The sequence below is a fragment of the Panthera uncia genome, chromosome B1 (assembly GCF_023721935.1).
Source record: "Panthera uncia isolate 11264 chromosome B1, Puncia_PCG_1.0, whole genome shotgun sequence".
Taxonomy (NCBI): Eukaryota; Metazoa; Chordata; class Mammalia; order Carnivora; family Felidae; genus Panthera; species Panthera uncia.
This window is the reverse complement of record NC_064811.1, coordinates 77257880-77273273: the sequence shown is the minus strand read 5'-3', so window position 1 is coordinate 77273273 and position 15394 is coordinate 77257880.

Genomic DNA, 15394 nt, shown 5'->3' with positions numbered 1-15394 from the left:
CACACACACACACACACACACACACACACACACACACACCTCCATGAATCCCACCCTACTGATGATATTGTTTAGAACGTCTATCTCCTATCTCCTACTAATCTTTTGTCTACTGGATCTGTCTTGTGCTGAGTGTAGTGTTTTGAAGTCACCCATTAGCAATGGACTCTGTCTTCTTGCATCTCTCGTGATTTTTATCTCATAAAGGCTGTTGCCACTGAGTTATTTGGAAAATACATACTTCATTGTGGACTGTGTCTGTTAGCACTGGAATGTATCTTCTGTGATGCCTAATACTTTGAGGCTGGGGCTCTGCTTCGTCTATCAGGAGGCCTGCTCTCTTTCTGTGTCTCTATTCTCAATGTACTTTCGTCGATCCTTTATTTTTGACCTTTCTGAATCACACTTTTTTAGGTGTGTCTATAGTCGGGTTTTGTTTTAGTTGCCAAAATGAAATTTTTTTTCTTCTACTCGGTGAGTTAACCCCACTCACATCTATCATTATGGCTGATATATTTGGTCTTGAATGTATCATACTCTTGTGTAATTATGTGTACTTTATTTGCTGTTTGTTCTTTTATTTTAAAACATTTGGGGGTAGGGGCGCCTGGGTGGCTCAGTCAGTTGAGCGTCCAACTTTGGCTCAGATCATGATCTCACGATCTGTGAGTTCGAGCCCTGTGTCGGGCTCTGTGCTAACAGCTCAGAGCCTGGAGCCTGCCTCAGATTCTGTGTCTCCCTCTCTCTGCCTCTTCCCCTCTCATGCTCTGTCTCTGTCTCTCAAAAATGAATAAACGTTAAAAAAAATTTTTTTTAACATTTGGGCATAGATTTGCAAAGGACTGTAGTTTTGTTAGAGTGGCTACCTTTGTACTTGCACAATTTTAATGTCCTGAAGTCTTGTTTTTTTGTTTAACCTTTTACAGTATGCTGGGTTTTTTCACTTCCTTTAATACCAGCTATTGCTATTGCCCACATGACAAAGAGCTTAATTTCCTAGCATCATCTTTTCCTTTCCTCTAATTTTTTTTTAGCTGTGATATCTCACCTCTACCTTTGTTTTAGTCTTACATGTATATTTGCTTATTTTAAAATAATCACTACCAGTCCTCTAGCTCATCATTTGGTTCTATACAGTTCATCCTCTGGTAGACATCCTCAGGTAGAGCCTATGGGTACAAAATTCCCCACTGCTTTTCTAAAGCCTTGATATTTGAAGGATAGTTTGGCTATAAAATTCTTGCTTCATACTTTTTCTATCAGTTAGTTTAGTGTAATAAAAACTGTACCTTGGCTGCCTTGCTTTCTTTATATATGTTGGTTCTGAAAGTCTAATGCCTAATTATTTTGCTTTTGTAGATTACTTGCTCTTTTTGCCTACTGGCCTTAGGAATTTTATCATTATCTTTGAGACAGGATAAATCTCAGATCTAATTGTTTGGGGCTAATTTTCCCATGTAAGCATTTTCAATGTCATTTCCTATCTGTGAAAGATTTTCTTAGATTTCAGTTTTAAATATTGGTTTTGTACATTATTTTTCTTCTTAAGCAGACAATGCAGGTATTTTTCCTTCATTGCCTATCTTCCACTTCCACTACTTCCTCTCTGATCCACTTTGCTGCTTTGTGTCATTTGTATTCTCTTGGCATTTTCCCCTGTATTTCCCTGATGCCTCTTACTAACTTCCATTTGAGTCCATTTTCCCTTGGGTGCTTTGCAATGTATCTTTATTTTTTACATAATTTGCCTTTTTCTCTCATTTATTTCTTGAGTTCCATACATACATACTTTTTCATTTTTGTTTTTTTCATTTCTGCTTTTGGTTCTTAAATTTCTGATTAAAGGTGGGTTTTCATATACTTAAATACTTGCTAAATATATTTAACTGTATATATATTTATTTAACTGTATATATTTAACTAAATATATTTAACTTGCTAAATATATTTAACTGTTGGGAGGGCAGACGTAGATTTTTTTTTTTCTGCTTCCTGGTGGTTTTTCAGAACGGGGTGGAATACTACCAGATTTTGTTGTTGATTTCCATGAAAATTCATTTCCTGATTGTCTTCAATAGATCTGTATAGATGCTAGTTCCCTTTTGTTCACTTTTTGTTACTGGAATATTTTCTGATGCTCTTTTCGGTCAGGCTGGCAAGGTCCAGGTACTTTAGCTGTTTTACATGGATCATTTATTTATTTGATTTGGTGATAAGGGGAAAGTGTGGGATCCCCCAAGATTATGGTTTTCTTTTGCTTTCTAAAAGAGCCCCAAACCTACCCCTTTCCCTTCTTTTATCCTACACCATCTAATTACCAAAGGACTCTTCTTTCCTTTTTACTTTTTCTCCCTGAAAAACTATACATTTGGAAGCCTGTTCCATCAAATTGTTGGTCTGACCCTTCAAATAATATTCTCTGAAATCCTTTTCCTACAGTCTTGCTCTGATCTGCCCAGTTTCTTTTTCAGTGTTCTTGGATTTGGGCTGTATTTAATCTCTGTGGTGGTGGTCTCTCCAACGTTTCCTTATGGTCCAGGCCCGTACCCCTTTCCTTCCTCTCCACGGCTTTACTCAGTCTGCATTTGTACGCTGCAAACCTGCAACACGAGCACGACGAGAGGGACAGCACTGTGTCGGGCTTCCAGGCTCACAATTACTTTGCCATCTCAGCATCCCCTGCCTTCAAGTAATATTGAGGGTATACTTCTGCAAAGAGGTTTAATGGTTGTAAATTTAAATCATTCGGTGACGAGATCTGGGGAAGTTATTTACATAACACCCTCCCTTGTGCTTAGCCACCTGGAAGGTCTATGGCCATTTTTAAAACGTTTTCCTTGACTTGGAAAAAAAAATGTGTATTCAACAGCTTTGCTGTGCAGTATACAGCACAGAGCCATTATATTCAAATGTAGTATTTGGGTAGCTCCACTCTCTTGTATGCTCGCTGATTTGGGATCTGATTTGGTCGACCTATAGCAAAGACCATTACATTCACATCTCCTCAACTTTGGCATTTGCCAACTTCTACCTGCAGCTCAGTTAATTTTTTTAGCTTCAAAAAAATGAAGCCATGCATTTAGATCCATACAATGAAGAATTACTGTATGTTTCAGGATATTTGAATCCCATACCAAAATGTAGTGACCTTGTTTTATGAGTAGTAATGCTTTTTCATCTTAGAGTGTTATTTCTTCTTACAGCGTTGGGTCACCAGGGCTGTCAGACCCAGAGCTCTGTTATTTTTCCAGATTTAAGTTTTCCTTATTTTTGGTCTCTAAAGATTTTCGTTTGTATCTTGCCAGCTTAGCAATGCATTTAAAAATTATATTTACTATTAGTTTATGCTTTTTATATATTTTAAATGTCTTGATTTTTCAAAATATTTATTCTGTCATAATGGAAGTCAAGTGTCCCTTTTCTATATGAATTTAACATTTCCTTCAAAAACTACAGAACAGACATTTTGGCAATTTTCTCTGTACTATATTCTTCTCCAGTAATAAATTTGTTAGCTCCAATAGCTCCAGTTAAAAAAAGAGATACTTTGTATTCCTTATGGTTTTAAAAACATATCAGAATAGAAAAATATTCAAACATGGGGCGCCTGGGTGGCTCAGTTAGTTGAGCGTCCGACTTCGGCTCAGGTCATGATCTCACAGCTCGTGAGATTGAGCCCCGCATCAGGCTCTGTGCTGACAGCTTGGAGCCTGGAGCCTGCTTCAGATTCTGTGCCTCCCTCTCTCTCTGTCCTAACCCACTTACATTCTGTCTCTGTCTCTCTCAAAAATAAACATTTAAAAAAAATTTTTTAAGAAAAATATTCAAACTCTATCTTTTTATGCAAATCCTTAAGAATAGGTAGATGTGGGGGTGCCTGGGTGGCTCAGTCGGTTAAGCGTCCGACTTCAGCTCAGGTCATGATCTCGCGGTCCATGAGTTCGAGCCCCACGTCGGGCTCTGTGCTGACAGCTCAGAGCCTGGAGCCTGTTTCAGATTCTGTGTCTCCCTCTCTCTCTCTGACCCTCCCCCGTTCATGCTCTGTCTCCCTCTGTCTCAAAAATAAATAAACGTTAAAAAAAAAAAAAGAATAGGTCGATGTGTTTGTCAGATCCTTCTAAACATCACTAATGATTTTCTTTAAAAAAAAACATGCAATGTTTTCAATTTGATTCTTTTTACTGAGTCTTCTTGTCAGTGACTGGATGGAAAAGGCACTGGTATCTGTGTGTATCTGTCGTTATTGCTAAAAAAAATAAACTACCCTCAAACTCAGTAGCTCCAAACACTAATTACTGCTCATGAGTCTACAGGTCAGCTGGGAGATTCTTCAGGTCTCCACTGGACCACTCACTCAAGTGCATGTCAAGGCACACGGATAGGTGGCTCTGCTTGTCTCCTACCAGGGCTCTCCCTACATGTGTCAGGGTCAGCTGGTTGGTGGCTAGTCTAGAATGGCTAGCCTCAAATTTTTAACAATTTGGCTGTGCTCCACATGGCAGTCCATCTTCCACCACTCCAGGTCCTGCTGTCATGGCAGTGGCAGAGTTCCAAAAGAGAAGAGAAAGCAAGCAAGGGCTCTTGAGACTTAATCTGGGAATTGGCACACCCATATTTCTACTACACTCTATTAGGTGAGGCAAATCACGAGGCCAGCCCAGGTTCAAGAGGTGGGGAAAGACTCTACCTACTTAAAAGGAAACACTGAAAAATCACATGGCAGAGGATATAGATACAAGGAGCAGGGAGGGACTGGGATCATTTTTGTCATCAATAAGCCACAATCTGTACATATAAAACTTAAGTCTGCAGTTGATATTTCATGAGATGTTATTTTATGAATGTCTAAAAATTCTGTTATGCCTGAATAAGGTTATGTAAAATTCTGACACCTACCTAGAGTGGTCACAACTCTTATCTGTTTTAAGGAGATCCTCTATTTAGTTGGTTTAAGGTCAGTTTTTATATGAGGCTAGAAGAGTAAGCAGCTAGTTAAGACTCTACTCAAGGGCACTGGAAGTCTATTAAAGGCTTTTAACTAGGGGAGTTGTATCACTAGTTCTGAATCCTTGGAAGGATCACTGGCTTCATTGTGGACAACAGATGGACATGGATAAGACTAGAATCAGAAAATAGGTCATAATTTATAGCACTGGTTTAGGAAAGGCAGCGCCCTACATCTGGGTATCAATGGTGGAGATACATAGCAGTAGTCAGATTTAAGGAATAATTATAGCATGACTATACTGCTAAGTATGTTTTCAACACACCTACTATATGCGAAATATTCTGACAGATTCCGGAGACTCATTAGCCCATCTACTCATGGAACTTTCAGCTCAATGAAGAACAGAGATAAGGATCAAAAAGCACATGCTCCTCAAAGTATGACTGAAAAATCATTTGCTTCTTCCTACCACAGTTTCATTTGTTTAATGTTTTTGTTTTTTTTTTTTTTTGAGGAGAAAGAGAGGGGGGAGGGGCAGAGAGAGAGGGAGACACAGAATCCGAAGCAGGCTCCATCCAGGCTCTGAGCTGTCAACACAGAGCCTGACGCGGGGCTTGAACTCACGAACCACGAGATCATGACCTGAGCTGAAGTCAAAGACTGAGCCACCCAGGCTCCCTTTTGCTACCATTGTTTAAATGCGAATGTACCCAATTTATTGACACATGTTTAGTCCTACAAAGAGAGTAGAACAGGGGTCACACATATCTATCCTTGTCCATATCTGTTTATCAGAATTTTTCCTACAATGTGAATGTAAATATTTTGGCAGTACAATTAGTCTCGGTTTTGTCACAGTTTTTCTAATTCCTGTTGTTCTACCCTCAACCCACTCGATTCCCATCCAGCCTCAAGGCATTCAAAGTTTTAACCTCTGGATTCAAAACATGGTAACGAATTAAAACTTGGCACAGTAATGACAATGACACAAAAATAACTTATAAAGAAAATAAATACAGTGTAAATAGGTATTCTATGTTCTGTACCTTAAATTTTCTGGGTTTTATATATACTGACTAGACCTCAATGAAGAATCCTACATCTGGAAATCATTTTTAAGTACATTAAATGAAATTCTTATGAAGTGTATTAAGGAATACATTAAATGTATTAGGAAAATACATAAATACATATTACGTGTATTCTGCTTGGATAGAAATACAATTACTAATAAGTTAATGTTTTACATGAACAATCCCAAATACTTTGTAAAAACAGAAGAAAGTTGTAAACAAATAAATGAGCATGTGTGTCACTATGAATAAGAAACCCCTGAGGAATGAGCTATCATAGTAATATTTGATTAAGTGCAAGAGATAGAAAGTATGAGATAAGGCTACCTAGAATGTCAACATGATGGAATTTGTGAATACTTTGTTCTGTCTTGTTTTTTGGACACGGACTCCCTAGAGACTCTGATGAAGTTATGGACCAGAAAACATATATACAGACAGGGCATATAGTTTCAGAATTCACAGACACTGTCTCCCAAAAAGCTACCTCAGATTCACAATCACCTTATAAAAGAAAGAGCTCTGGACTGGAATCCAGCTGACACAGTTCCTTTTTCTTCGGTGGAAGAAGGGAGGTGAACTAGGACACAGTTACTTTTCTAAGTCTCTTTTCCAAGTTTCTCAGCATCTCTATGCAACATTTCCAGGAAGGGCTGACTGGAAGACAGAATCCCGCACTGGGAACTGGGTGCTGCCTAAAAACCCAAGGGAACTAGAAGAATGGGGAGGAGAAAGGAGGAAAGAGGAAGGCAAAGAGAAAGACAAAGGAGGAGAAGAGGACAGAGGAGGGAAAAGATGAAGAAGACAAGATGGGAGGGGGCAGGGAGGGAGGAAGGCGGGATGACAGGAAGGGCAAGGAGGTCAAAGAAAAGGAGGAAAGAGCCCACTGTGTCTCACAATTTTGCCTGGTGCCAGTTGTGATTCTACCTGTAAGCAAATCTGAAGGTGAGGATCTATACACTCAAACTGCATTGCCAACCAAATCACGGCAAAAATGTTAACTTTTTAAACGTATGAATTCCTATATTTATAATTATCATATCTGATAAGTGCTGTTTAAAAAAAAAACCAGTTTATTTTGTGAAATGTTCATTTATTTTGAGTGGGGGAGTAGCAGAGAGAGAGGGAGAAAGAGAATCCCAAGCAGGTTCCATGCTAAGAGCTCAAAGACCAATGTGGGGCTTGATCTTATGTCGGGTCATGATATCGTCACCTGAGCTGAAATCAAGAATCCGACGCTTAACTGACTGAGCCACCCAGGTGCCCCCAGTTTATTTTACTTCTAATCCTTGAAGCTTGTGGTCTGAAAATCCCTTTTTGAAAACCACAGACACTATATCTTTTAAAGTATTCGAAGTCAAAATGACTTAAATTCAAATCCCCACCCTGATTCTAGTAAAGTTATCCTGGAACAGGTAAAGTCTCTGATTCTGATCTTCTCCATCTGTAAAAGGAACAAATTAAAATATCAATTCTACAGGGGCTCCTGGATGGTTCAGTCGGTTAAGCGTTCGACTTTAGCTCACGGCTTGTGGGTTCAAGTCCTGCATCAGGCTCTGTGCTAACAGCTTGGAGCCTGGAGCCTGCTTCAGATTCTTTGTCTCCCTCTCTCTGCCTCTCCCCTATTCATGTTCTGTCTCTCTTTTTCTATCTCTCTCTCAAAAAGAAACATTTAAAAAAATACATCAACTCTTCTGTAAAGAGTTGTTGACAAGATAAAATGAAACAATGTATGCTAAGTGCGTTCTACCTAACATGTAGAAAGCAAACTGTGACAAACAACAACAATGAAGGGGAAAGGAAAATTGGCAAAGCTCCAGCTAAATCTTAGTACATCTCTACTCCTATTCTCCACCCTGAAACTAAACTCTGATGAAGACAACTAAACTTATTTTCAAGATAAAGCAGAGCTATATGTGTCCCCATATGAAAACATGTATCTGATGATACAATAGTTCTTGCTTGTCAGAAAAGACTATCATACTTCCCATTGCATGCTATTAAGAAAATTTCCTCTATAACAAAAATTTTTTTAAATTAAACATTCCATGGAAAGAGGTCCTCCTCCTCAATCCTTCAAAGGAGAAAGAACAGTGAGAGACAGCAACACAGGACCCTTTTCATGACAGCAGTTCAAACCTATCCAATGGCTTCACATAGCAACTTTTTAAAAATACACTGTCCAGGGGTGCCTGGGTGGCTCAGTCAGTTAGGCATCCGACTTCAGCTCAGGTAATGATCTCACAGTTCATGAGTTTGAGCCCCACATCGGGTTCTGTGCTATCAGCACAGCCTGCTTTGGATTCTGTGTCTCCCTCTCTTTCTGCCCCTCCCCTGCACATGCCCCGTCCCTCTCTCTCTCTCTCTCAAAAATATATATTAAACAAAAAATACACAGTCCATGGACACCTGGATGGCTCAGTCGGTTAAGCGGCTGACTTTGGCTCAGGTCATGATCTCATAGTTGGTAGGTTCCAGCCCTGCACTGGGCTCTGTGATGATGGCGCAGAGCCTGCTTGGGACTCTCTCTCCCTCTCTCTCTCTGCCCCTTCCCCATGTGCATGCATTCTCTCTCTTGTGCTCTCTCTCTCAAAATAAAAAAACAAACTTAAAACAATAAAACAAAATAAAAATACACAGTTTTGAGTCTGGAATATCCAGAGTTCTGAACTGTAATCTTTTAGAAAAGAGAAGAGCATTTTTCAGAGCCTCACAAATTTGGTCAGGAGCAGAGCCAAGGTTGAGACACTTTCTTACCCTTAAGAGTCCTTCACTGCGCTTACAAACTACTCAGGGTATCTTGATCTATTTTACAAAGATTATTTTTAGTGCTGGAAGGGACCGCAGCCATTGCTGAGGTGAAATAAATGACTTATGTTACTGCCGAAGAAAAGGAGGCCTAGAGAGATTAAAATATTTGCCTGAGCCTATAACTAGAACCCAGCTCCTTTCGCTGCCAAATTCTTGTGTTGCATCTTTTTCACCCACAAGCCTGTAAAAGAAAAAAGGGTGGTCTTCTATCTTCAAAAGTTGATTAAAGTATCATTTTGAGGGGCACCTGGGTGGCTCAGTCGGTTGAGCACCTGACTCTTGACTCTGGCTCAAGTCATGATCCCAGGGTTGTGGGATCGAGCCCCACACTGGGCTCCACACTGAGCATAGAGCCTGGTTGGGATTCTCTCTCCCTCTCCCCCTCTGCCCATCCTCCCCCACCCCCAACTTACTCACTCTCTCTCTCTCTAATAATAAAAATTTAAAAATAAAACATTATTTTGATTCATTGTATTGACAGCAAATTGGCTGTTCTGCCTTGAATTTATGGGCACATCTCAGAGATACTGGAGATTCAGCTCTAGACCACCACAATAAAGCAAGCCAGATGAATCTGTTGGTTCCACAGTGCATATCAAAGCTATGTGTCCACAATACTGCAGTCTATTAAGTGTGCAACAGCATTGCTTCTTAAAAATGTGCTAACTTAATTAAAAATACTTTATTGTTAAAATATGGTAGCCATCCTCTGAGCTTTCAGTGAGCTGTAATCTTTTTTCTGGTGAAGGATTTTGCCTCAATTTGATGGAAGCTGGCTGATCAGAGTGGTGGTTGTTGAAGGCTGGAACAGCTATGGCAGTTTCTTATGATGACAACAAAGTGTGCTGCATCTAATGACTCTTCCTTTCGCAAAAAATCTCTCTGTAGCACGTGATACTATCTTACCCACAGTAAAACTTCTTTCAAAAGTGGAGTCATCTTCTCAAACCCTGCTGCTGCTTTATCAACTAAGTTTATGTAATATACTAAATCCTTTGTTGTCATTTCAACAATCTTCACCAGGAGTAGGTACCATCTCAAGAAACCACTCTTTGCTCATCCGTAACAAGCAAATCCTCATCCATTCAAGCTTTATGATGAGACTGTAGCAATTCAGTCCCATCTTCAAGCCCCACTTCTAATTCTAGTTCTCTTGCTATTTCTACCACATCTGCAGTTACTTCCTCCACTCAAGTACTGAGCCCCCCAGAATCATTCATAAGGGTTAGAATAAGCTTCTTCCAAATTCTCCTTAATATTGACATTTTTACCCGTCTCCCATTTCTTTTTCCTTGACCCAAGTCTTGGTAGTAGCATTTTAATAGCTTTTGTTGGCGGCAGCAGCAGCAAGAGGAAGGGGAGAATTTGCCTGCCAACAGCATGTCTAGCTACACTCTTCCCATTGGACTGAAACCAGGAAGATGCAGATTTCCATGGGCTCCAGTGTGACGGCAGGAGGGTCCAGCCAAGAGGAAGAGGGCTGAGGTGTGGGGCCTGGGCCCTTGTTTGGTGTCCACTTAAGCCTGGAGGCACTGGTCTAGAGCTGGTTGGCTGCCAGGATGGTCTCCTGAAAGTAGGTGACAGTGAAGATGGAGAATAGGTCTCTCCAATCCAAGGTCACCAAGGGGCTCAGGTTGCTGGAATCCTCCCCTACAGAGAACTGGTGCTCTAAGCAAAGCAGCGATATTTTCTGGTCCCAGTGTGCCAGTGTGAGTAGACATACGGAGGAAAGCAGCTCCCAGTGCAGCCCTGACAACTGCTGGTGTGGGGTAACTTCCAGATGGTAGGGGGTGCCAGCAGGGGGCCACAGGTGCCACAGGGGGCCACCTGTGGGGCCAGGGCCTCTTTCTCTGCCTGAAACCAGTGCCCAGTGGCCATGGTCTAGACCTTGTCCAGAGGCACAAGGTGGTGCCCTTGCACCCACAGCCCCAACCCCTCCTCCAGCAGCAGCACCCCACTCCATGTCCATCGTCCATCATCTTTCAGAAGCCTTTGGTGCACCATGAGCTCTATGGAGCCATCCCTCAGGCCGATGCCCCCCCTAGGAGAAGGGTGAATCCCTTCAAGAAACACTCTGTGGACATTGCTCAGATCCATCAAAGGAATCACTATCTATGGCAATCATAACCTTATGAAATGCATTTCTTAAATACTAAGACCCAAATTCAAAAGGACTCCTAGATCCATGGCCTACAGAACAGATGCTGTGTTAGCAGGGATGAAAACTACATCCATCTCATTGTACATCTCCATCAGAGCACTTGAACCAGTTACATGATCAATAAGCAGTAATATTTTGAAAGGAATCTCTTTCTCTGAGCAGTAGGCCTCAGTAGGCTTAAAATATTCAGTAAATCATGTTGCAAACTAATGTGCAGGTTCTATTGTTCCATTCACAGAACACAAGTAGAGTAGATTTAATATAATTCTTCAGGGTCATAAAATTTTCATAATGGTAAATGAACACTGGCTTCACCTTAAGGTCATCAGCTGCATTAGCCCCTAACAAGGGCCAGCCTGGTCTTTGAAGCTTTGAAGGCAAGCACTGACTTCTCTCTAGCTATGAAAGTCCTAGATGGCACCTTCTTCCAATGAAGGCTGTTTTGTCTACACTGAAAATCTGTTCTTTCGTGTAGCCACGTTCCTGAATGAGGTAGATCTTCTGGATAACTTGCTGCGGCTTCTACATCAGCACTTGCTGCTTCATCTTGCACTTGTATGTTATAGGGACAGCTTCTTTCCTTAAACCTTATGAACCAACTTCTGCTAGCTTCCAACTTTTCTTCTGAAGCTTCCTCGCCTCTTCCAGTCTTCAGAGAATTGAAGGGAGTTAGGATGTTGCCCTGGATCAAGCCTCAGTTTCTAAGGGAATGTTGGGGCTGGTTCAATTTTCTATCCAAACCACTAAAACTTTCTCTGTATCAGCAATAAGGCTGTTTTGCTTTCGTATCATTTCTGCGTTCACTGGAGTAGCACTTTGAATTTCCTTCAAAAACTTGACCTCTGCATTCACAGCTTGGTTAACTTTGGTGTAAGAGGCTTAGTTTTTAGCCTATCTTGGCTTTTGACATGCCTTCCTAAGATGAATCATTTCTAGCTTTTGATTTAAAGTGAGAGACCTGTGACTCCTCCTTTCACTTGAACACTTGGAAAGCTTTGCAGGGTTATTTACCGGCCTAATTTCTATATTGCTCTGTCTCACAGAATAGGAAGGTCATGGAAAGGAAGAGAGACAGGAAATGGCCGATAGGTGGAACAGAGAGAACACACACGTTTATAGATTACTGTACCATCTTATATGGGTGTAGTTCATGATGTCCTGATACAACTACAGTAGTTATAACAAAGATCACCGCCCACAGGTCACCATAACAAATAGTCAAAAAGTTGGAAATACTTCGACAAGTACCAAAATGTGACACAGACACAAAGTGAGCAAATGCTATTGGAAAAATGTCACTGATAGACTTGCTCCACACAGGGTTGTCACAAACCTTCAATTTGTAAAAACACAATATCCATCCACAAAACACAATAAAAAGAGGTGTGCCTAAATAGAGATGACCATGATTTAAAAAGTAGTCTCTGATGAGCGCATGGGTGGCTCAGTCAGCTGAGTGTCTGACTTCAGCTCGGGTCATGGTCTCGCAGTTCATGTGTCCGAGCCCCACATCAGGCTCTATGTTAATAAACAGCTCGGAGCCTGGAACCTGCTTTGGATTCTGTGTCTCCCTCTCTTACCCACCCCACCCCCCCGCCCCCAGCTCATGCTCCATCTCTCTGTCTCTCAAAAGTAAATAAATGTTACAAAAAATTTTTTTAAGTAGTGTCTGAAATTCTGCCAGTTACTGAATGAGAACCTATCACACCTATACACAGAGTGCAACTGTTTTAAAGAAAGGCTTTCCTTCTAGGAAAATTCTATTTTTTTAGCAACTGAAAAATACACATACTTTAACAGCATCTTGCATGCTTTGAAAAAAAATAGTTTAAGGGGCACCTGGGTGGCTCAGTCTGTTAAGCATCTGACTTCAGCTCAGGTCACGATCTCTTGGTTTCTGGGTTCAAGCCCTGCATTGGGCTCTCTGCCATCAGCACAGAGCTCACTTCAGATCCTCTGTTCCCCTCTCTCTCTGCCCCTCCCCTGCTCGCTCGCTCTCTCAAAAATAAAACAAACGTTAAAAAAAATGCTAATATTGAGGTGGTAGAATTACCTTCTGCTAACTCTACCGTAAGCATGGATTGTTTTCACTAATAAAATATTGCTTTAATTGTCCTATTAAATATTATATTTCTAGAAAATATGTGAAATTCAATACATTTGATAGTTGGTATCTCTGGAAATATATGTATGCCTTTCAGTTTCTACTTTTCTTGATATCACTGTTTTATGAATGAAGTTAAAACTTCAATTTTTACAGACTAACCCACTCTGATTGTTCTGGCATATCTTGACAAAACCAGACAGTTAAAAGCATTCCATACTGGGGGTGGGCTCTAGATTAATCATATATTTCATTTCTAAGGCAAGAAGCCTATAGGCACCCTCTCTGTCAGCAGAATTATGGGAACCTAGTCCACAGGCTGGGGTTCTCCCGGCTTTTCTGATTTATTCTGTTTCAGTGACTAGCAGCAAATTCCAACCCGGAAGCCAATCCATCTGATTAGTTCTCTGATCTCAACCCAAGTCCTAGTAAAAGACCCCTCTCCTTTGGGGTCTGAAATCTGAATCCGTCAACAACTGTGAGCATGAATCAAAAAATGGATGAAACATTTCCAGACTATTCACTCTGGTACTGCAGATGTGTGACACCATACCCCAAGCCCCTGATACTAACCTCTGGAAAGAGACAGTCACCAGATCGAGACCAGGTTTCTGACTTCCTCCCCCACCATTTCTCCCCATGAGGAAAATCCCATGATTCAGATATCCAAGTCAATGAAGGTTGTGAAGTACCAGGACATAATGTATGGTTCTAGACTTTACCATGTTGAAAATTTAACCTTAAAACCCTGAACCCAGGAGAAAAAAAGTTGTATCGATAGGACAAAAAACAGTGATAATAATACTTCTCCTACTGCATTGTTTCTGCGTTCTTACTTAAAATTATGTTGTCTTTTAAAATGATCATTTCCAAGCAAGCAATGGAATCTCATAAATATGAAATAAGTTTCTGAAAACATTACTAACATATTTAGTAATGATTTAAAGAATTAAAAATTTTGATAAAGTAAATTAAAGTCAAACATATTAGGAAGTGTAACTTTTACTCTATCAACTCATTTGTTATGTAAAAAGATTTAAGAAAAATACAGTATATCTTTCAATTGTTATTATCAAGCAGTTTATCTTGCAATGTTCACAACCCTCTCTGATCTAAGGTTTTATTTTCTTCACACGGAAAATAAACTGGCTCAATCTCACTATGGCACACAGTAAAAAATTATTTTCCTCTTTTCAAGTTGCATTAAGATATCACTTTCTCTACACTGCCTTGCAAATTCTGTGACCTCCAGATCCTTAAGAGTTGTTAGTTCATTTTAAACTGTCCTTTTTCCCCATCTAACACTTTGTCTCACATTAGAGAGGTGTTTCTTCACTTTGGGTGCAATTGGTGAGAGGTCTGAAAGCTTTTAGAGCCTTATTTCCTCCCTGTACTCGGTCTATCATTCAGTTAATTGCCACCAAATAGATGGTGCCATCTTTGGAAACAGAGCAGACAGAAGGGAGCTTACCTTCAGCAGAGTATAATTTTACAGAAAACTATAAAAACATAACAATTAAACAATTACTGGCATCTCTGAGCCTTTAAATAGAAGCAAAATATAAAGCAATCTTGAAAATTACAAAGCCCTTACATACAGGTTTTCAGAGCTCTGTGGCCTCCTATATTCTCCATTCAGAAGATTTAGGACCAACATTTCCTGCCTGTATAACAAGCCATGTTGTGAAAATGAGCTTCATCACTCCAACAAGTATCTAATTCATGTTCCTAAATATTTCACTTTCAAAGAAATATGCAGTGATTTCCCCTCATTGAACTCACCATTAATCTTATAATACTGAGCAAATATTCTAGGAAATATGAAGTAATGACACAAATATTCTCCAGAACAATTTTTTAAAAGGAAACAAGGAACTATGATCGATCATTAATCAAAAGGTTAAAATTATATTCTCTTATTGGATATTATCTTTACCTTTCATTACAACAATTTAAATCTCTACAAACATGAACAGAACTGCGGACATTAAATTGGAGAAGAGTCATTACACTGATATTTCCAAAGACATAATTTTTATGTATTTGTTTTTGACTGAAAAGGTTGTCAAGAATCGTGGGATATGTGTGAAATACAGAATTTTACATAAAGGTAGGATTTGGCCACAAATGTGGATCTGTAGCTAGAGCTCTGAGTTGATGTGTGATAACCAAGGGACTGCCAAAGAGTAATGTCCAAATAGTGTTGTATGTCTTCAGTACAGGATAGCAATTAAGAGCACGGGGTCATGATTTAATCGCAGCCCTACCGTCTACTAGCCACATAATCTTGGGCAGCT